General features: G+C 37.9%; 1 long non-coding RNA gene across 2 annotated transcripts in view; it reads right to left on the bottom strand.

The window, feature by feature from the left end:
• Positions 1-22,042, bottom strand: part of LOC126067070 (uncharacterized) — a 206,255-nt gene that overhangs the window by 57,537 nt on the left and 126,676 nt on the right. The gene's annotated exons all lie outside the window — the stretch shown is intronic.

Genomic DNA, 22,042 nt, shown 5'->3' with positions numbered 1-22,042 from the left:
AACACAATTTAAAATATTTGTAGATACTTGTGAAAAGCTACATTATGTTAATTATTATCACATACAAAGTTAATTTAAAAATATTTGTATTGTTTGCAACAAAAACTGCTCAGGAGCAATCTAAGGGTTTGAAACCAAGATGCTTCTTAGTAATTTTTTTGTTTTGTTTTTTTAAGCATATGCTGATGGGTTGTGCAGCAAAAGACTTAGATGCCTTGTTTCTCCTGCATTTGCATATTTTCTCAGGAAATTAAAGTTTTGTCACTTGTATATTTATAGAGACTTTGTGATATTGATATTGTGTTGTAAGCAGCAGTGTGCTGGAGCTTTCTAGCACTAGCTCATGAGAGCTGATGGTTAAATTCTCAAGAATTTGCAATTCAGTTGTTAAATACTGCCATCCTTGAAAATGGCCTTGGTGGGAGAACTACTACCATGGAAATAGGCAAATGCTGTAAATCAGGGCTTCTCTGTCTGAAGAACCTATTCAGCAACTCACTACTCTTTGTAAAACTTGCCTTCTTAATGACCTTTGATTCCTCTCTGCCTCTGCCTTGTTCCTGGCAGAATCAAGGCAGGCTAAGGGGGAGAGTAAAATTGCCTTTGTCTGTAGCCAGAGAGATAGCTACCAACAGGCAATGTTTGCATTCTCCTGGTATTGTAATTTCTGCCTTTGTTTTCAATGTATGCTCTGTTTCCTTGCTTCTCCTGTTGTCTACATTTCAAACCTATAATAAAATATATGTTCATAACTATAGTGGAACTGATTTATTTGTGGGTTATCAGACTACAGTTAGTGATCTATAGAACACAGAGGTGCATCAGAGAAATCCTTGCCCATATGATACCTTTCTTGGCAAGAATTAGGCAAAACTGAGAGCAAAATTAGGAGGCAGGGGTGGATTATTTAATAGGCAAGGTAAGCACGGTGCTTACCTTGCTTACCAGATCATCTGTAGCGAACAATTTCACATGGGTTTCACCACATCATCAAGTAGCAAAAGTCTCCTGAGGTGAGTTGGCCCTGTTCTTCCTGTCAGATTTCCTGGCTGGGGTCAGACTTCAGCCCACTGATAGCTTTAGCTTTCTCAGATTGAAGTCAGATGCCAGTTCCTCTGTATCTCCCAATTACAAGAAGCCCTAGGGTAGCACAAATGGTTTCTGCCCGACTACTAACAAAAGGTTGGCAGTTCTAATCTACCCAACAGTGCCACAGAAGAAGGTCTGGTGGTCTAATTCTGTAAGATTACAGCTGTTGGAACTCTATGGAGTGCAGTTCTACACCGAAACATGGGGGTCATCATGACTTGGAATTAACCCTATGACAATGGAGTCCAAAAGATTCCCTTGAAGTCCCCTACCAGGTTTGAGTTAGAAAGTTTGCTTCTTTCCCATCTGTGATGAATTGAATTGTGTCCACCAAAAATGTATGTCAGCTTGGCCAGGCCATGGTTCCCAGTATTGTGTGGTTGTCCACCATTTTGTGATCTGATGTGGTTATCCCGTGTGTTGTAAATCCTAATCTCTATAACCTTAATGAGGCAGGATTAGAGGTAATTATATTAATGAGACAGGACTCAGTCTACAAGATTAGGTTGTATCCTTGAGTCAATCTCTTTTGAAATATAAAAGAGAGAATTGAGCAGAGACTAAAGGGACCTCAGTACCACCAACCAAGAGAAGCCAGGAGTGGAGTGTGTCCTTTGGACCTGAGATCCCTTTGCTGAGAAGCCCCTAGACCAGGGGAAGGTTGATGACAAGGACCTTCCCCCAGCGCCGACAGAGAGAGAAAGACTTGCCCTGGAGCTGGTGGCCCTGAAATTGGACTTCTAGCCTCCTAGACTGTGAGAGAATAAATTTCTGTTTGTTAAAGCCATCCACCTGTGGTATTTCTGTTATTGCAACAGTAGATATCTAAGACACAATTCCTCCTGCAAAGGGAGTGGGTGTGAACTCACAGTATGGCCACAGATCTCTCTTTTCAAGTGTTGTCACTGAACTCTACTTTTTCTCCCTTTGGCCTCATTTTATATCCTTGATCTGACTGAGCTGTCCAAGGGTAGAAGAGGGATTTAGCTTCAGTCCTTTTGTAGATTCTGCATATTGGAGGTGGTATCTGACTCTCACATTGATATCCAGGTACCAATATATTGGTGTTTGAGTTGAAACTGGGTCAGGAAGAGTCCCATTTTTAACATCCGGTTATACTTTTATATGCCTAAAAATTAGGATATTGGGAGGCTTATAATAAAAAGCAGAAATACAAAAGGGCCCAAACCAACATCACAAGAGTAATAAAACTAGAGCTAAATAATAATTACAAAGAAAAGCAGAAGGAAAGAAAAATCATTGTTAAGAACATTATTACAAGAGAGAGGGAAGATGGTAAAATTGGCACGAAACGAGAGACTGTAAGGGCTGACTCAATAGGGGGAGAGCAAGTGGGAGAAGGAAGTAAGATGTATGTAAACCTACATGTGACAGACTGATTGGAATGGTAAATGTTCACTTGAAGCTTAATAAAAATTTAAAAAAAATAAAAATAAAAAATAAAAAAAAAGAACATTATTACAAATGAACATAAAACATAGCTTTTAACTTTTTGATAGCCAAGGAATATTAGAGAAGCATGAAGGAATAAATAAATGAATAAAATTGTTTTACCGAATGAGAATAAAGCATACCATTTCAATGGGAGAAAGGAACTTTATCCTAGTGCAGAATTCTAAGCAGACTCTGTCCCAAGTCCACACTGAATGATCCAGACAGCAGCTTTTCCCCCAAAATACAGACTCTTCCATTCAGCTTATTTGAACCTATTGGTTTCTGATAGCAGTTGATAAATTTAAGGGGTTAAAAACAGGTTAGTTGAGCTATCACTCCAGAGCCAGACAGCAGTATTAATGAATCCCATTTTATTTGTTGGGAAAGTAAATCAGGAAGTGTTTGACAATAGAAAAATGAAAATTCAACAAATGGAGTCCATTAGATTCAACCAAATTTTTCATCTTTTCCATAGCATAATCAGAATGCAAAGCTCTGATTTCAGCATCCAAAGTTAATGTTTTTACCCAGCTTTGGTGTTGTCCAGGGACACTATAGAAGTGGCATAAACTTCAGACAATACCCCAGCATGCAGAGCCTGGGTGGGACTAAGGGGAACTGACAGGTTTTGTTTGTCAGAATGCAAGACAAAAAGAGCCTCTTCCCCCTGCTTGCTCTTGGATTGTCCCTTTTGACCTCTAGTCTTTGAAGAGAAACTTCTGACCTAGAGTCTAGGGTTTGACAGAGTGCCTGGTTCATAATCCCTACTGTTTGTTGAATGAACAAATCAATGACTTATAAAGTTACTTGAGGGCGGTGTGAATTTAGCACTATCTTGTGTACTCTGGACAAAAGAGTCCAATGGGCAGAACCTTCAGCCTCTCTTTCCTCTTTTTCTCCCACCCCACCATCTGTTGTTCTCAAGTGCTCTCCTACCCCACCCCCCTCCATTAAAATTTGTTCTGAGGAACATTGTTAATGTAATTAAGGGAAGGAACCTTATAAACTCATTTAAATTAAGGGAAAGTGGCCAATAAGTTACCTTGTCCTTCACCTAAAAGAGGACTGTACCCAATTCGTTTAAGCTTTGACTGGGCAGATGCACCAAGAAGCAACTTCCCTTACAGGTTCCTAAGGCTAAACAATTTCTTCAATACTTAATGGCAGAGTTTTTCAAAGTGAGTTCCATGGACTTGACTTTAGATTCACCTGGGAGACTTGATAAAAATGGTCATTTCCTAGGCCTCATCTACAATCTCCTGTGTAAACATTTCTAGAAGTAAGGCCTAGGAATCAAACTTTTAGCAAGCCTTAACCTTTGATTTATTCTTATGCACACTGCAATTCAAGAACCTCTGCTTTATGGTATGCAGCTCTGGATCTCAGCTGAACATTTCTCCAAGTATTCAAAAAGAGCCAAAAATTTCTAAACAGAACAAAACAAACAAAATCCACAGTTGTTGCTACCCACAAGACTTCCCATAACCTATTTCTCACCACAAAAACAAGTAACCCTCTATTCTCTTTTTGAGTCTGAACAAAGATAAGGTCCTTCATTTTTTTATAACCTAATGGCAACTTTGCCACTTGAATGCTGGCCATCTCAGTTATATGAGCCTCGTTGCAATCAACATTGCGTTATCTACTTGTATACTCTCAAGTCCCGAATATTTACCTCTAGCCCAAGTTGCTCTCCTTTATTTCAGACTTGTAAATCTAACTGCCTACTCAAGAATTTCACTTGGAGGTATAATGGACACCTCCTGCCCAACATTTCCAAAACAGATCTCCCAATGTTTCTCCAAACCAGTGTTTATTGAAGCCCTGTCCATCTCAGTTGAGTTGCTGAAACCCAAAACTTCTGAATCATGGAGTTGTGCTTGATGTCTGTCTGTTTTTTTACACAGCACTTACTGTATAACCTGCGGGCATCGAGTTGATTCCAACTCATAGTGACCCTATAGGACAGAGTAGAACTTCTCCATAGGGTTTCCAAGGAGAAGCCGGTAGAGTTGAACTGCTGATCTTTTGATTAGCAGCCGAGCTCTTAACTACTGTGCCACCAGGGCTCCTCTTGCTGTACAGTGCTGTTAAAAACCAACTAATTCAGTCTCTAAATATGGTCTGGGGTCTCTTCTGAAAGAAGTAGACTTTTCCACTGTCAATCACTCTGAAATGAAGAAGATTCTTTGGAAATGAAGGCTTGGGAGGTGGGCCTGAGGTTAGAGTGAACCAAAAATTCTTTATCTCTTTGGTATTTGAGGGCAATCCCAACTGTTGAGGAAAATTCAGTCTCTGCCACAACAAGGCAGGTTGGGAGTTAAGCGGGGATGTAGCTTAAGAACTGGACAGGAAAGGCATTGAAAAGGACCGCATCTGGGCAGGCCTAGGCCTGTGGACAGATACTTAGAGCACGCCAGTAACCAAATACTATTTTCGCAGCCTAGTTCCCTTATAATGTGTCTGAGCTTTTAAAACGCCATAGGATACTGGAGTAGCAGCAGAAGGAGGAGATCCAGAGATCAGAAAAAGAAATGAACTCCAGATCCAACTGCTTCCATGAACTCATTTGCCATGAGACCAGAAATAATGGATGGTGCCTAGCTACCATTACTGAACATTTTGATCAAGCACTCAGTAGATGTATTTTGATCAAAAGGAGGAATATCATGAAACAGAACTTCAAGTTCATTTGGAAATCAGACTTACAGATCCACTGAGAATGGAGTAATCCTTGAATCTATTGCCAGGAAATAATCTTTAAACCTTGAACCAAAGCTGTTCCACGATGCCACTGTTAAACTAAATAACACTTTAGCTTAATTAATAAATAATGTTTGCCTAAAGTGCTGAGCTCTTTTAAAGAAGTATCTATGCAAGTTCAAATTGACAATAGTTCATCTAAAGCACAGATGAGAACTTTTAAGGGGCAGAGAGTCTAAATTGGTGATGAAAGAATATGGGTAAATATAGTGAGAATAGTGACACGATGTGAAGTATGTAACCAATGTCACTGAACTGTACATGTAGAAATTGTGAATGGATGAATGTTTGGCTGGATATTCAGGCAGTCCCCAGGTTAGGAAGGTCTGGCTTACATAAAACCCATAGTTACAAACCAACTTCCGTAAAGCCTATTATGTTAAAAATTCAAATTGCATACAATGGTTTGTAATAACAAATGGGTGCCACTTTGCAATGTACATTAAAATATTATTATTACACGTTAAAGACATTTTAGTGTATCTGGAAGTATTTCTTAAATTTTTTTGTGCATAGGAAGGTACACTATTTGACTAACTGATGTTAGATATGAATCGTACCTAACTGTGCTGACTTACGTATAAATTCGACTTAAAGACAGACTTAGGAATGGAACTCATTCATAATCTGGGGACTGCCTTACAGTAAAACTTGTGAAAACTGGAACCTGTGTAAGATGGAAACCCGTGAGAGAAGGAAAACTCAAACATTTTCCACTAAAACTAGATACAGAAAAATGGTAAGACTACGCTGTCAAAGGCAGAAAACTTTTGAGACCCTGAAAAACAAGGTAGTCCCATCGAGTTCTGGTTCTCGCAGGTTTCACCATTGTTATTGTTGTTGTCAGGTCCCACCAAGTTGCTTCTAACTCATAGCAACCCTACATACAACAGAACAAAACATTGCCTGGTCCTGCACCATCCTCACAATGGTTGATGTGTTTGAACCCATTGTTGCACCCACTGTGTCAATCCATCTCATTCAGGGTCTTCCTCTTTTTGGATGACCCTCTACCAAGCATGACGTCCTTCTCCCGGGACTGTGTTCCTTCCTGATAACATGTCCAAAGTACCTAAGATGAAATCTCTCCATCTTCACTGGCAAGGAGCACTCTGGTCGCATTTATTCCAAGACAGATTAGTTTATTCTTCTGGCAGCCTAACACCATAATTCAAAGACATCAATTCTTCTTCCATCTACTTTATTCATTGTCCAGCTTTCTCATGCCTCTGAGATGATTGAAAATATCACGACTTGGGTCAGGTGCACCTTAGTCCTCGTAGTAACTGTCTTAGTCATCCAGTACTGAAAAATACCACAAATGGATAGCTTTAACAAAGAGAAATTTATTCTCTCAGTGTAGTAGGTTACAAGTCCAAATTCAGAGTGTCAGCTCCAGGGGACAGCTTTTTCTCTGTCAGCTCTGGAAGAAGATTCCTTGTCATTGATCCTCCTCTGGTTGAGGAGCTCCTCAGGAGCAGGGACCCTAGGTCCAAAGAACACGCTGTGATCCTGGTGCTGGTTTCTTGGTGGTATGAGGTCCCCAACTTTCTGCTTGCTTCCTTTTCCTTTTATCTTTTGAGAGATAAAAAGTGGCAAAGGCCGCACCCTAGGGAAACTCCCTTTACCTTAGATCAGGGAGGTGACCTGTGTAAGGGTGGTGTTACAATCCCACCCTAATACTCTTAACATAAAATTACAATCACAAAATGGAGGACAACCATACAATACTGGGAATCATGGCCTAACCAAGTTGATAAACATATTTTTTGGGGGACACAATTCAATCCATGACAGTAACATCTTTGCTTTTTAACACTTAAAGAGGCCTTTTGCAGCAGATTTGCTCAATGCAATATATCATTTTGTTTCTTGACTACTGCTTCCATGGGCATTGATTGTGGATCCAAATAAAATTAAATCCTTGACAATTTCTATATTTTCTCCATTTATCATGGTGTTCCTTATTGGCCCAGTTGTGAGGATTTTTGTTTTCTTTATGTCGAGGTGTAATCCATACTGAAGGCTGTGGTCTTTGATCTTCATCAGTAAGTGCTTCAAGTCCTTTTCACTTTCAGCAAGCAAGGTTGTGTCATCTGTATAACACAGGTTGTTAGTGAGTCTTCCTCTAATCCTGATGCCCTGTTATTCTTCATGTAGTCCAATTTCTCGGATTATTTGCTCAGCATACAGATTGAGTAAGTATGGTGAAAGGGTACAACCCTGACAAACACATTTCCTGATTTTAAACCATGTAATATTCCCTTGTTCTGTTCAAACAACTGTCTCTTGGTCTATGTACAGGTTTGTATGAGTACAATTATGTGTTCTGGAATTTCCATTCTTTGCAATATTACCCATAATTTGTTATGATACACATGGTTCAGTGTCTTTGCATAGTCAATAAAACACAGGTAAACCTCTTTATGGTATTCTCTGCTTTCAGCCATGATCCATCTGGCGTCAACCATGATATCCCTCCTTCCATGTCCTTTTCTGAATCCAGATTGAATTTCTGTCAGTTCCCTGTAGATGTACTGCTGCAGCAGCTTTTGAATTATCTTCAGCAAAATTTTATTTGCGTGTGATTTTAATGATATTGTTTGATAATTATTGCATTCTGTTGGACCACTGTTCTTAGGAATGGGCAAAAATATGGATCTCTTCCAGTCGCTTGGCCGGGTAGCTGTCTTCAAAGTTCCTTGGCTTAGACAAGTGAGTGCTTCCAGTGTTGCATCCATTTGTTGAAACATCTCAATTGGTATTCCGTCAATTCCCAGAGACTTGTTTTTCACCAATGCCTTTAGTGCACCTTTGTCTTCTTTCTTCAATCCCATTGGTTCTTGATCATGTGCCACCTCCTAAAATGGGTGAACACTGAACAATTCTTTTTGGTACAGTGACTGTGTATTTCTTCCATCTTCTTTTGATGCTTCCTGTGTCTTTCAATATTTTGCCCATAGAATCTTTTGATATTACAACTCAAGGCTTGAATTTTTTCTTCAGTTCTTTCAGCTTGAGAAATGCTGAGCATATTTTTGCCTTTTGGTTTTCTAACTACAGGTCTGTGCCCATTTCATTGTAATACTTGGTCTTCTCAAGGTGCCCTTCGAAATCTTCTGTTCAGCTCTTTTACTTCATCATTTCTTCCATTCACTTTAGCTACTCTGTATTCAAGAGCAAGTTTCAGAATCTCTTCTGACACCCATCTTGTTCCTTTCTTTCTTTCCTGTCTTTTTAATGACCTTTTGCTTTCTTCATATATGATATCCTTGATGTCACTCCACAACTCCTCTGGTCTTTGGTCATTAGTGTTCAATGCATAAAATCTGTTCTTGAGATGGTCTCTAAATTCAGGTGGAATATACTCAAGGTTGTACTTTGGCTCTCATGGACTTGTTTTCATTTTCTTCAGCCCACCTTGAACTTGCATCTGAGCAATTAATGGTCCTTTCCACAGTCAGCCCCTGGCCTTGTTCTGACTGATGATATTGAGCTTCTCCATTGTCTCTTTCCACAGTTGTAGAGGATTTAATTTCTGTGTATTCCAGTCAGTGAGGTCCACATGTATAGGCACCATTTATGTTGTTGAAAAAAGGCTGGAATCAAGAAGGCCAATACTAGTCCATTTCAGCTCACTAATACCTAGGATATTAATCTTCATGCATTGTATTTCATTTTTGATGACTTCCGAATTTCCCAGATTCATACTTCATACATTCCACATTCTGATTATTAATGGATGTTTGAGGTTGTTTCTTCTCATTATGAGTTGTGCGACATCAGCAAATGAAGATCCCAAAAGCTTTACACCATCCACATCATTAAGTTTGACTCTACTTTGAGGAGGCAGCTCTCCCCCTGTCGTATTTTGAGTGTCTTCTAACCCGAGGGGCTTATCTTCCAGCACTATATCAGACAGTATTCTGCATTCTTGAGGCCTTCACTAGCAAAATTTTTAGAAGTAGGTACCCAGGTCCTTTTTCCTAGTCTATCTTAGTCTGGAAGTTCTGCTGAAACCTGTCCACCATGGGTGACAGTGCTGGTATTTTATTACCCATGGTATAGCTTCCAGTATCACCCAGACCCAGTGCCATCGAGTCAATCCTGTATCGCAGCAACATGCAAACCATCACAGTACAACAAACTGACAGACAAGTAGCAGAAACTACAAATATGATCTTTATTTATGTCAATTTTATTGACAAGGCTACAATTAAGTACTATCCTTCATTCTTTTTTTGACCTGAGAGATAAAATCCTTGAATCTTGCCCTGCTCTCGACCCTCCTTAAGAAGCCACCTTGCAGTTTCTGCTGTCCAGGTTTTATACCATGAGTATCATGGTGAGATATCTACTTACCCTGTCTTCTCCTCAAACAACTAATTAGACCAGGAACAGCCACTTGATCCAAGAGTAGCCAATCAATTCATTAGCCAGAGACCCCAGGCCCTGTGATCCATGGTCTGGTACAACAAAGTGAGCTTAGTACATTCGATTCCCCTTCTTAGGAATTTGAACTAGAACATAGAAGAAATTTTTATCATTTAGCAGTGAAGAAAAGTTAAATGGTGCTATGAATCTGTTGATAGGAGGGAAGAATAGAGCTGAAGAAAGAGAATAAGCGGGGACTGTCATACAGACGGGGAAAGAGAGGGAATGACTGTGTAGCTCGTGAGGCAGAAAGCATCGAAAAGGAGTCAGTGCACAGAACTGCTTCTGTTTCTGACATAATTTTAGTTCCTGTTCAAGCCTTGTAAATCGTTTTAACAAACTGCACTTTCTCCTTGAATTAAAGTAAATGGATCTCTTTCCTTTCAACAAAATTAGTTCTACTAAAACAACCATATCAACTCTATAAGATTTCTGTCCAAGATATGTAAAATCATTTGTTATTTCTAGGCTGCACCACCTTTGGGGAGGCAATGAAGTACAGTGCCTAGGAAGATGGGTTTAGGTTTAGATTGGCCTGCATTTAAATCCTGATTTTGTGTAAGTGTGGGAAATTTGTGTGAATTCTCTGGGGCTCCACATCCTTATCTGTAAAGTGAGGGTGATTATTTCTACCATATGGGATAGTTTAAGGAGTTAAATAAAAGAATGTAAAGAAAAAGTTCAGTGTCTGGCATATAGAAAGAGTTCGATATATGTCAATTTTTATTATATTATTATCACTTTACAATTAGCTATAATAGGTTTTTTTTTATGATAGGTAGACTTCTATGTTTGTCTTAAATTTCTGATTTCTTTTTTTTTTTAGCTTCAACAGATTTCTTCTACCAACCAAGTACATACTTAATCTCCTCATACTTTATATATTTGCATATTGGATATTTGCATGGTGCTTAGAAAGAGAAGATTGAAGAGTTTTAATCTCCATGGCCTGTTCATATTTGTTGTCTTTTCTTTGATCTTCTGTAGAAATAAATACAGTCAGGTAGAGGGTATACTTTATTTAAATAAAATTTATTTAAAAGACAAAACAGTAGTGACTCATTTTAATCTATTTTATATAAAGTAAATAAGTAATCATTCATTTATTCACTTTTTCACTCTGCAATATTTACAGGGTTCTTTATGTACAAAGCACAGTTAGGTGCTAAAGGCTATGCAAAAACTTATAAAATATTGTAGCTGCCTCAAGAAGCCACGTCTAGTAAGGGAGATAGAAGGATTTAAATCACAGAATTATACAGCTAAAAGTTACAAAGGTAATTAACTCCAAACCTCTCATTTACAAATGGAGAAACTGAGACATCATAAGGTTAAGTACTGAAGCAGTAATTGCAATCTGGATTGTCTAAATTCTACCTAAGTTCTTTTTCCACTAGATCATCCAATACAATAAAAATGAAGCAAATGCTACAATAAACAAAGGGCTATAATAAAAAAAAAAATTCTAACCAAATGGGAGAAGAAGGTAGTATTTCAATTTATGTCTGATGAAAGAGTAGGAGGTGGGCCCTCTAGGCAGAGGGTGAAGTGCTAACAAAGGCATGGAGGTGTGGAAGCAAATGTGTGTGGTCCCGTGGCTTGGTGAAGATGAAGTGTGGAGAGATGAGATGGGAACTTACACTGGACAAAAAGGAGGCCAAATCTAGCACAACTAGAGCACTCATTCATGGAATCTGGGCTCTGCTATTTATGTTTTTTCTTTCCTTTTTAATTTATTTTTTTAGATTAAATTATGGTATTGGCAAAGAATATTGAATATACTACGGACCGCCAGGAGAATAAACAAATCAGTCTTAGAAGAAATACAAGAATGCTTCTCAGAAGCAAGGATGGTGAGACTTCAGCTAGCTTACGTTTGACATGTCACCAGGAAAGACCAATTGCTGGAAAAGGACATCATGTTTGGTAACACAGAAGATCAGCAAAAATGAGGGAAACCCTCAATGAGATGGATTGACCCAATAGTCACAATGGACTCAAACATACCAACGATTGTGGAGGTGGCACAGGAGTGGGAAATGTTTCATTCTGTTATACATAAGGTCACCATGAGTCAGAGTCGACCTGACAGCGACTAACAATAACAACAACAACAACAAGGCTTGAGTGAACCTTTGTTTTAGAGAGAGTAGCTCAGGTGGTGTGGTGAAAGATGGATGGGAGAGACAGAACAAGACAGCCCAAGTGAGAAATAGACTGCTCTGGCAGAAGCTATGGATGAATAAGAGACTCTGTTGTAGTAGCAATACTAAGAAAACACTGATCTTCAAAAATGATACCATAATGGCGTTCATTATAACTAACGCAGTCACGTAAACATTTTGGATTGCTTTGTTTTAGCAACAAATGGAGAGAATTATTTTCATCAAAACAACCAGATGCCTTTTGAAGTTTTGGTAACTTTAAGAATATTAGAAGATGTTTTTCAAAATCATTGAAAAAGGCCAAGAATTCAGCCTTCAAAATTAGGTCAAGCATTTCCCTTTTGGGAGGACTTGGCCTTCCACACTCACTATGGTACTGAATATATATTTGTTATTATAGTAATTATTTGTATAAACATTTTTCTTAATTGTTATAGAATTCTAACATTTTTCTTAATTATTTGTATAAAACTGATTTTCCTTAATCTAAAAAAAAAAAAGAGAATAGGAATATGATTTTATTTTGCTTCTCCAGTGTCTGGCGTAGTTCCTCCTCTGGTGTGTTACTAAAGTACTCTGTGTACACTCCTTTCCTGGGTACTTGGCAAGCTCCATTAATCCACACTTAGTTATAAAAAGAAAAAAAAAAAAATTTTTTTTTTTTTTTTTTACACTTAGTTATAGATAGGCCTAATCAGTACACCTGTACACATTCTCCCTTTTTTTATACCCGGAGGGCAAAATTCCTTGGTAAAATCCATATGAGCTGGATGTATAGAGCACCTCTTATATGCCAACAAAACATATGTGCCAAAGAGGAAATGTGTTGGGGTCTGAAAGGATTTGATAGCAGTGAACCCACTTGGGCCTAATATATCACCCCTTTCTTTTCTATGTTGCAAGTCTTTTAAATCTTCTATTTTTGGAAACTTTTCTGTGACTGACATCAATGAGTTAAGTCTACTATTTGTAGAATTATTTTTACTGAGAGCTTACCATGTGCCAGGTACATTGCTGAGGACTTTCCATGTAATTTTCACAACGATTTCTTGAAATATATCTTATTATTCTCCCATTTTATAGATAAGGAAACTGAAGAACAGAGATGGTCAATAACTTGGTTAAGGTCACGCAGCTAGTAAGTAGCGAAGTGAAGATTCAGTCTTAGGAGCCTAAATCCAGAGCTCATTCTCTAAAACACTCCACAACATTGTCTTTCATCAAGTCCTTTCTCTTAAAATTGAAAATATAAATAACATTTACCAGTTTTTAGCTTCTGGAATTTTTCTAGTTCTGTACTGGTCTCCAGGGTTTTTCCAGGCTTCATGAAGTATTGGCAAATTCTCTCAGCAAACTTAGAAAGAATTTACTGGGATCGACAGAATTTAATTCATTCAAAATGATGGGAAGCTCTAGTGTATTCTTATCTCTTATCTGTGTTACTCATTCTAGTTTGCCCAGCATTTCATTGAGGGAAATGTCTTAGCCTAAATGCTATGCTGTCTGTGTACCCTGCTCTAGACCCCTCAGACAGATTTGGGTATTTTTTTTTTTTATGTTCCCTCTGTGTTTTGTCCTCACCTTTACTGTGATAATTATTATACTATATTTTATTATATATTGGATATTTATTTATTTGCATGTCTATCTCAACTTTTTTTTTTATCTCACTATGGGATTATCAACTTCTTGATACAGGAGTTCAAATCTTTTTTATTATACAATAAAATCTGCAAAAACTGGAACCTGGGTAAGATAGAAACCTGTCAAAGAGGGAAAACTCAAATATTTTTCGCTAAAATGAGCAATAGAAAAGTGATAAGACTGCACCATGTCAAAGGTGGAAAACTCGTGAGACCCAGAAAAACAAGGCAGTCCTGCTGAGTTCCAGCTCTCACAACTTTCACTGTAATATTCCTAGCATTTGGTATAATGTCTGACACATAGTGGTAGTGGTATTGATAATTACCATGGAGTCAGCTCTGACTCATGGCGACCTTATGTATAACAGGGCTGTGACAGGGCCGTGGTTAGCCATCTCCATGACCTTTGATACGTTTGAGCCCATTGCTGGAGCTATCATGTCAACCTACCCCATTGAGGTTTTTTTTCATTTTTGCTGACCCTATACTTTATCAAACATAGTTGGTTTCCAATAAATATTACTGATGGAAATGGGAGGAAAGCAAAACAGGTCCTGAGAAACTCAGGTTACTCTGTCCTAAAAGTTAACACGGCACTTTATTCCCAAGGAGTCAGGTTATTTTTCTCTGTTAATCTTCTTTATACAAATAAGCTAAAAACAAAAAAACAAACCACAAATGAGTCCGTCTTTTTTCTTGCTTCGGCATTTTTTTTTCCTCACAAGCCTCAGTTCTTTGTGGACTGCAGCTCCTGGCTCTGGTCTGAGAGGTTTGTGCCACTCTTTGTAAATCACCTTGATTATGTATCCCATCTCTCATTTTTATTTATATGCTTTTGGTCTGAGCCCCTCAGTAAAGCTCTTTGTGTGGCCATATATATCTCTATACATGCCCCTCTTTACTCGTCTGGGTGATATGCTGTTGTAATCCCAAGGGTTTATCTGTATTACTTTCTTATCTCTCCTGATCCACATAGCCTTTCTCTTCCAACTGCACCTAACTGAATTTCATCTGAACTTTTTTGAGGTTTTTGAAATCTGCCTTTTCCAAAATATGGGGTTTATGGCTCACTACTCTTTTCACTGGCATAATTTCCATGATGCTTTCATATGCATTTTTATATCCATAACTTTAACATGAAGTTTGCGGAAATTAGCAAAGTGCTCAAAGTGAGACATCTAAGTGTGAGAGACTTTCTTAAAGCCAGGTCTGTATGATGCTAAAGGCTGTGCTCTTAACTGGTGCTGCTCAGTGTATCCTCATAGGTCCTACGTGAGGTGCAGCAGAGCTTCGCAAACCCTATTGCTTTAAGGGAAACCCGAGTGCAAAATAAGAAGTGACTTGTCAGTGGCCAGTCATGTCATGCCTCACTGTTGTTGTTGTTGTTAGGTGCCTTTAGGATCCAACTCATAGTGACCCTGTGTACAACAGAATGGAACACTGCCTGGAACTGCGCTGTCCTCATAATTGTTATGCTTAAACCCGTTGTTGCAGCCACTGTGTTAATCCATCCCATCAAGGGTCTTCTTCTTTTTGGATGATCCTCTATCTTACCAAGCATGATGTCCTTCTCCAGGAATTGATTCCTCCTGAGAACACGTCCAAAGTATACTTCTTCTGAGACAGATTTGTTCATTCTTTTGGCAGTATACTTCTCCAACAACACAATTCAAAGGCATCGATTCTCCTTCGGTCTTCCTTATTCATCGTTCAGCTTTCAAATGCATATGAGATGATTGAAAACACCATGGCTTGGGGCAGGCACAGCTTAATCTTCAAAGTGACATCTTTGCTTTTCAACATTTTAAAGATGTCTTTTGCAGAAGATTTGCCCAATGCAATGGATCTTTTGATTTCTTGACTGCTGCTTGTATGAGTGCTGATTGTGGATCCAAGTAAAATGAAATCCTTGACAACTTCAATCTTTTCCCCATTTATCGTGTTGTTTCTTATTGGTCCAGTTGTGATTTTTTTTTGTTTTCTTTATGTTGAGGTGTAATCCATACTGAAGGCTGTGGTCTTTGATCTTCCTCAGTAAGTGCTTCAAGTCCTTTTCACTTTCAGCAAGCCAGGTTGTGTCATTTAAAGCAGGTTTTTAATGAGTCTTCCTCGAATCCTGATGCCCCATTCTTCATATAATCCAGCTTCTCAGATTATATGCTCAGCATACGGATTGAATAAATATGGTGAAAAGATAGAACCCTGATGCACATCTTTCTTGACCTTAAACCATGCAGTATCCCTTGTCCTGTTCAGATGACTGCCTCTTGATTTACGTGCAGGTTCCTCATGAGCACAATTAAGTGCTCTGGAATTCCCATTCTTTGCAATGTTATTAATAATTTGTTATGATTCACACAATCGAATGCCTTTCTGTAGACAATAAAACACAGGTAAACATCTTTCTGGTATTCTCTGCTTTCAGCCATGATCCACCTGACATCACCAATGATATTCTTCATTTGAAGTCCTCTTCTGAATCCAGCTTGAATTTCTGGATTCCTGTCGATATGCTCCTGCAGCTGCTTTTGAATGATCTTCAGCAAAATTTTATTTGCATGTGATATTAATGATATTGTTTGACAATTTCCACTTTCCGTGGGATCATCTTTCTTGAGAATAGGCATAAATATGGATCTTTTCTAGTCAATTGGTCAGGTAGCTGTCTTCCAAATTTCTTGGCATAGACCAGTGAACACCTCCAGCACTGCATCTGTTTGCTGAAATGTCTCAATTGGTATTCTGTCAATTTCTGGAACCTCGATTTTTGCCAATGCCTTCAGTGCAGCTTGGACTTCTTCCTTCAATACCATCGGTTCCTGATCATATGCTATCTCCTGAAATGGTTGAATGTTGACCAATTCATTTTGGTATAGGTACTCTGTGTATTCCTTCCGTCTTCTTTTGATGCTTCCTGCGTTGTTTAATATTCTCACCATAGAATCCTTCAATATTGCAACTCGAGGCTTGAATTTTTTCCTCAGTTCTTTCAGCTTGAGAAATGCTGAGCGTGTTCCTCCCTTTTGTTTTTCTATCTCCAGGTCTTTACACATGTCATTATAACACTTTGTTTTTTCGAGCCACCCTTTGAAATCTTCTGTTCAGCTCTTTGACTTCATCATTTCTTCATTTAGCTTTAGCTGCTGGACATTCAAAAACAAGTTTTAGAGTCTCTTCTGACAGCCATTTTGGTCTTTTCTTTCTTTCCTGCCTTTTAAATGATCCCTTGCTTTCTTCATGTATGATGAACTAGAATTGTAAGAGAAATTTCTGTCTGTTTTTTTGAGTGTTTTTCTACTGTCATGACATCTTTCATGGCTGGAATAGGGTAGAGAGACCAAACACTGACTTAGAAGTTATTTTTCTACTTCTGCTTTCATAATGAAAGGCCCCAAAAATCCAGCGCCATGGAGTAGATTCCAACTCATAGCGACCCTGTAGGACAGAGTAGAACTGCCCCATAGAGTTTCCAAGGAGCGCCTGGCGGATTCAAACTGCCGACCTTTTGGTTAGCAGCCATAGCACTTAATCTCTATGCCACCAGGGTTTCCATAATGAAAGTAGAGACACATTTATTTAAAAAAAAAATTGAGAGTAAGGGAAAAATTTATACAAACTCTTGTTCAGGAATTTTCTCTGGAGATTTTTTTCTAAGATCCAAAATTTATCAAGGAATACAGTTTAGTCTACTAACCCCTTTCAGTTACATGGGTTTTGTCTTTCCTCCTTCTTCTTTAGCTTTCTACCCCTTCGATACAGATAGCCATCTAGCCTTTTTTGATATCCAGTTCTCTTAACATTTATCTGCTAATTCATTCGAGAGTAAGTGTAATTAATTTCTTACATAATGGTTCTGCCAGTGTTTGAAGATATTTGCCATGAATCGCTGTCTTCTCTCCCTAAGCTAAAACATCAAAGTTGTTTAGAGATGGAATAGAAGTCTAGGAATCAATAACCTGGCTCTGTTACTTATTAACTGCGTCAGCTTGGTCAAGGCACTTATACAGTATCATCATTTATAAAAATGGATATAATAACATTTAAATAATAGGATGGTTGCAGAGATCAAAATTAGTATCCAAGATGGTGTCCAAGACTTGCATAAGGTAAAGTGGTATGTAAATATGATCATGGCCGCCCTGCTTCTGCTCACAGTTTCATTGTTTTTACACTCAAACTGCAATAATGTATTTCAGAATGAGATTGTCCCATAAAGGGTATAGGGAGATAATATGCTCTCTTGAAGAAGACACTATTCTATGTGTATACCTAAAATAGCAGTGGATACTATTAGCAGCTATGCTAAAAAAAAAAAAAAATTCTTACAGTCATCTAAAATTCCCATTTTTTTTTCTCAGTTGTACTCCACTTTGTATGTTATCATGACATTTACTCTAGATACAGGAATTTACCTTTGTGTCAGTTAAATTTCACACTGTTGGTCTTGATCCAATGCTTGACTGTTGAGGCTATTTACAGTAATTGAGTAAGTCTTCTGGGTGAGTTCTCCTTCTCAACTTTGCAGCGTCTGCAAATCAATCATTTTCTTTCCAATATTCTTTGCCTATGGCCTGTGTAAGTTTGTCTTCTACTTTTACACTATAGGACTGGAAGAACTTGTACCTATAAATGAAGGAGGTCCTGAATTATTCTGTGATGGGACCATCCAGGATACTTGACTTTTTATAACCCCTTGAAAGGCATAAGAAAAGTCCATTGCTGGAATTTTTGGATTGGGTTGGTGATGATGAGAAATAAGAATTAAGTTGCTTATTTTTCTTGTCACTGCTTAAAAGAGGTCTCTGTTCTTTGATGAAGGACTGAGAATGCTCTAGTGGAAGATAATTATTTGGAAAGTTTCCATTTTGGTTGCTCCAGTGATGAAAGAAAACAGCTTGTGGTCTGACTCATCTCACTTCAAATTCTGAAAACCTTTCCACACCCATTTACTGTATATGAACACTTCCTTTTTATTATGGAAATGGAGAAGAACATGTTTATTTGCTAGGATTTATTTTTTATGTTTCTTCTCACATCCGAACAACATGTGACTTAACAATTCACTTATCTCCATCTTACCTTCTGAAACAGCGATCAAGGTTAGGAAGTTTCAGCCACAACTTCCCAGCTTTGGGACTATAAAAATCTAACTTTCTGTAGAGTATAGAACAATGAGTTGCTTAAAAATCTTGGTGGCAAGCAGAGAAGATTATTTCTCAGAACTCTAGTTTCCTTGTGTGAAAAGAGGATGACCATGCTTACAAATTTGATATGTTGATAATTTGCCTAGGCTGATTTCGCCTGTATATTAAAAAAATATATTATGAAAATACCTATGTTGTTGTTGCTAGGTGCTGTTGAGTCAATTCCAACTCATAGCGACCCTATGTACAATGGAAAGAAACATTGCCTGGTCGTGCATCATTCTTACAATCATTGCTATGTTTGAGACCATTGCTGCAGCCACTATGTCAGTCCTTGTCATTGAGGGTCTTCCTCTTTTTCGCTGACCCTCTACTTTACCAAGAATGATGTCCTCCAGGGACTGATATCTCCAGATTACATGTCCAAAGTACCTGAGCCAAAGTCTCACCATCCTCTCTTGTAAGAAGCATTCTGGCTGTATTTCTTCCAAGATAGATTTTTTCATTCTTCTGGCAGTCCATGGTATATTCAATATTCTTTGCCAACACCGTAATTCAAAGACATCAATTCTTCTTCAGTCTTCCTTATTCATTGTCTGGTTTTCACATACATAAGAGGCAATTGAAAAGACCATGAATTGGGTCAGGAGCACCTTAGTCCTCAAAGTGACATTTTTGCTTTTTAACACTTTTAAGAAGTCCTTCATAGCAGATTTGCCCAATGCAATACGTTGTTTGATTTCTTGACTGCTGCTTCCATGGGTGTAGACTATGTACCCAAGTAAAATTAAATCCTTGACAATTTCTATATTTTCTCTTTTTATCATGATGTTGCTTATTAGCCCAGTTGTGAGGACTTTGGTTTCTTTATGTTGAGGTGTAATCCATACCGAAAGCTGTAGTCTTTGATCTTTATCAGTAAGTGCTTAAAGTACTCTTCACTTTCAGCAAGCAAGCTTGTGTCATCTGCATGTCGCAGGTTCTTAATGAGTCTTCCTCTAATCCTGATGCCCCCGTTCTCCTTCATATAGTCTGGCTTCTTGGAAAATACCTATAGTTCTAGATGTTACACTTTGATTGATATGTTGGGAACTAAAAGTCCAATCTTGAGCCCATCATGAAAATGTCCCACTAGAGACGTATCAAGTGATTTTAAAAAATAAAGCTTTTCTGGAGTAAGATGATAGATTAAGTAGCCACCAAGGATTGGTGTTGGTACTTGGGCTTTGAAAATATGTATATGTATCTTTTTCTGAGTCTTCTTGATCACCTGAGAGTTTCATTTTAACTCTTTCCATGTATCTCATTTCCTTAATCTTCAATGATTTCATGACATTTTTAATTTCCACCTTTATAGTCAACTTTCCCCTGTGCCTTCAAGCATGTTTAAATTTTTCTGTCTTGTAACAACTGTTTGACTCTGAAACCCACCCCAGCAATAGATGAGTTGGACTTTCCAGATCATGCTATACACACACCCTTTGCTTCTACTTTCTTGCCTTTCAGTCATGCTTGAATTCCTTGGAATTTGTCTTCTACCTCTACCATCAAACTGAAAATGTTAAGGTCATCTATGATGCCTTATCTTAAATGGTCTAGTCTAATTCTCTTACTCTGTGACATCTTTGAAGCATTAACCCAGTTGACTATGTTTCTGAAATTCTTTCTGTCCCTTGACCTCCAAAATTCTTTACTATCCTAGCTTTTGTGTTGCCATAGTTTTTGTCTTCCCATTGCTCTTAAATTCCAAGCTACTTATGATGGTTTATAAGGTCAAAAAAGATTTTGGTCCTTATCTGAATCTCTAGCTCCATTGATTGCCATTTTCCATCTTACATTTTACACTCGCCATGCCAAAATTGTTTTGGTTTCTTGATAAGTGCTATTTATTTTCACTCAACTCTGGTCTTTGGGACATGCTGGTCTCTACCTCAGGAGTAATCATCCTTAATTCTCCTTCATCAGACTAATTCCTTACTTATACCTTATGCACCAGCTCAAATGTAAGTTCTTCAAGGAGGCTTTTCCAACCTTTAAAGTAGGTCCAACTTTCTGCTCCATGATTCCATAGATCCATATCACAACATTTATCTTATTTTATTGCTATTATCTCTTTAACTGTTCGACAGCTCTGTTGGACTATAGGCTTTGTAAAAATTTTGTTTATCGCTATATCTTCCCAGAGCTTGGCACATGTAATCAATTACTAGTGGTTGTAGAATGAATGAATAAATGAACAAGTGGCCATTCCTTCTCTATCATCTATACTGAGGCCTTTTCTTTTTTTCTATCTTCTCATGTATAAAAACTGAGGTAATTATATCTCATAATTAATTTCACGGCTTTGTTGTAAGGATTAAATGAGGTTATATATGTATATATAATGACTTACTTATAAATTATACAAATTTATGAATTAGCATATCTCTTTATATATAACTTATAAAGAGATATACTAAAATGGCACTTGCTATTATTATTGTTCCCTCACTAGCAAGACTTAGTCTTTGTTCTGTCATGAAGAATGCCTTCAGAAATGCCTATATTGGAATTCCCAAGGACTTCTTAGACTGGGTGAATTTTTGTTATTTTGGTTAACCAAAGACCAGGAGGACTTGGATGAGAATTGTAAAATCATTGACACACTTGTAGAGGGTTCTCAGGATGATCTGTGATTTACTTTTTGCAATATTAACTCAGGAAATTTTTAACAAAATAATAATTCCTACCTGAAGTTATTCTATCGTGAAAGTGAGTTCATATTGAACAATGCCTTTTCTTGCACTACAGGATCCTTTTTCTGAATTTTCTTTATTTTTGATCCCAGAAATTTATCTTTCTTGTTAATTTTTTTTTTTTTCCTCATGGAGACACAGAAAGACAGGTTTAAAAAGTTACTGAATCAGGAAGGATCTTTATTTCCTTGCATTCAGCTACTGGTTTGGGGGGTACTCATAGAGTGCTTTTAAATGTTCTCTGACAAAAGAAAAAAACCAACCAAACTCATTGCCATCGAGTCAATTCCAACTCATAGTGACCCTATAGAACAGAGTAGAACTGCCCCACAGGGCTTCCAAGAAGCAGCTGGTGGGTTTGAACTGTCCAGCTTTTGGTTAGCAGCCAAGCTATTTAACCACTCCACTACCTTTTCTAGAGTTTATCTTGGAGAAAACTCAAATCCAAGAAGGAAGTATTTTGCCTAAATTTCTCCAGAGAGTCAGTCTCAGAATTAAAAATAGAACTAAGATAATTTCTTGACATCCACTTTAAGAAGCTAATTGCCACTGTTTTCACGGGTCATGTTTGATTACAACAGATCCCAAAGTACCACCCAATTCTTACTTTTTAT

Source organism: Elephas maximus, chromosome 24 (assembly GCF_024166365.1).
Source record: "Elephas maximus indicus isolate mEleMax1 chromosome 24, mEleMax1 primary haplotype, whole genome shotgun sequence".
Taxonomy (NCBI): Eukaryota; Metazoa; Chordata; class Mammalia; order Proboscidea; family Elephantidae; genus Elephas; species Elephas maximus.
The sequence above is the reverse complement of the archived record's forward strand: the minus strand, read 5'-3'. Positions and strand labels throughout refer to the sequence as shown.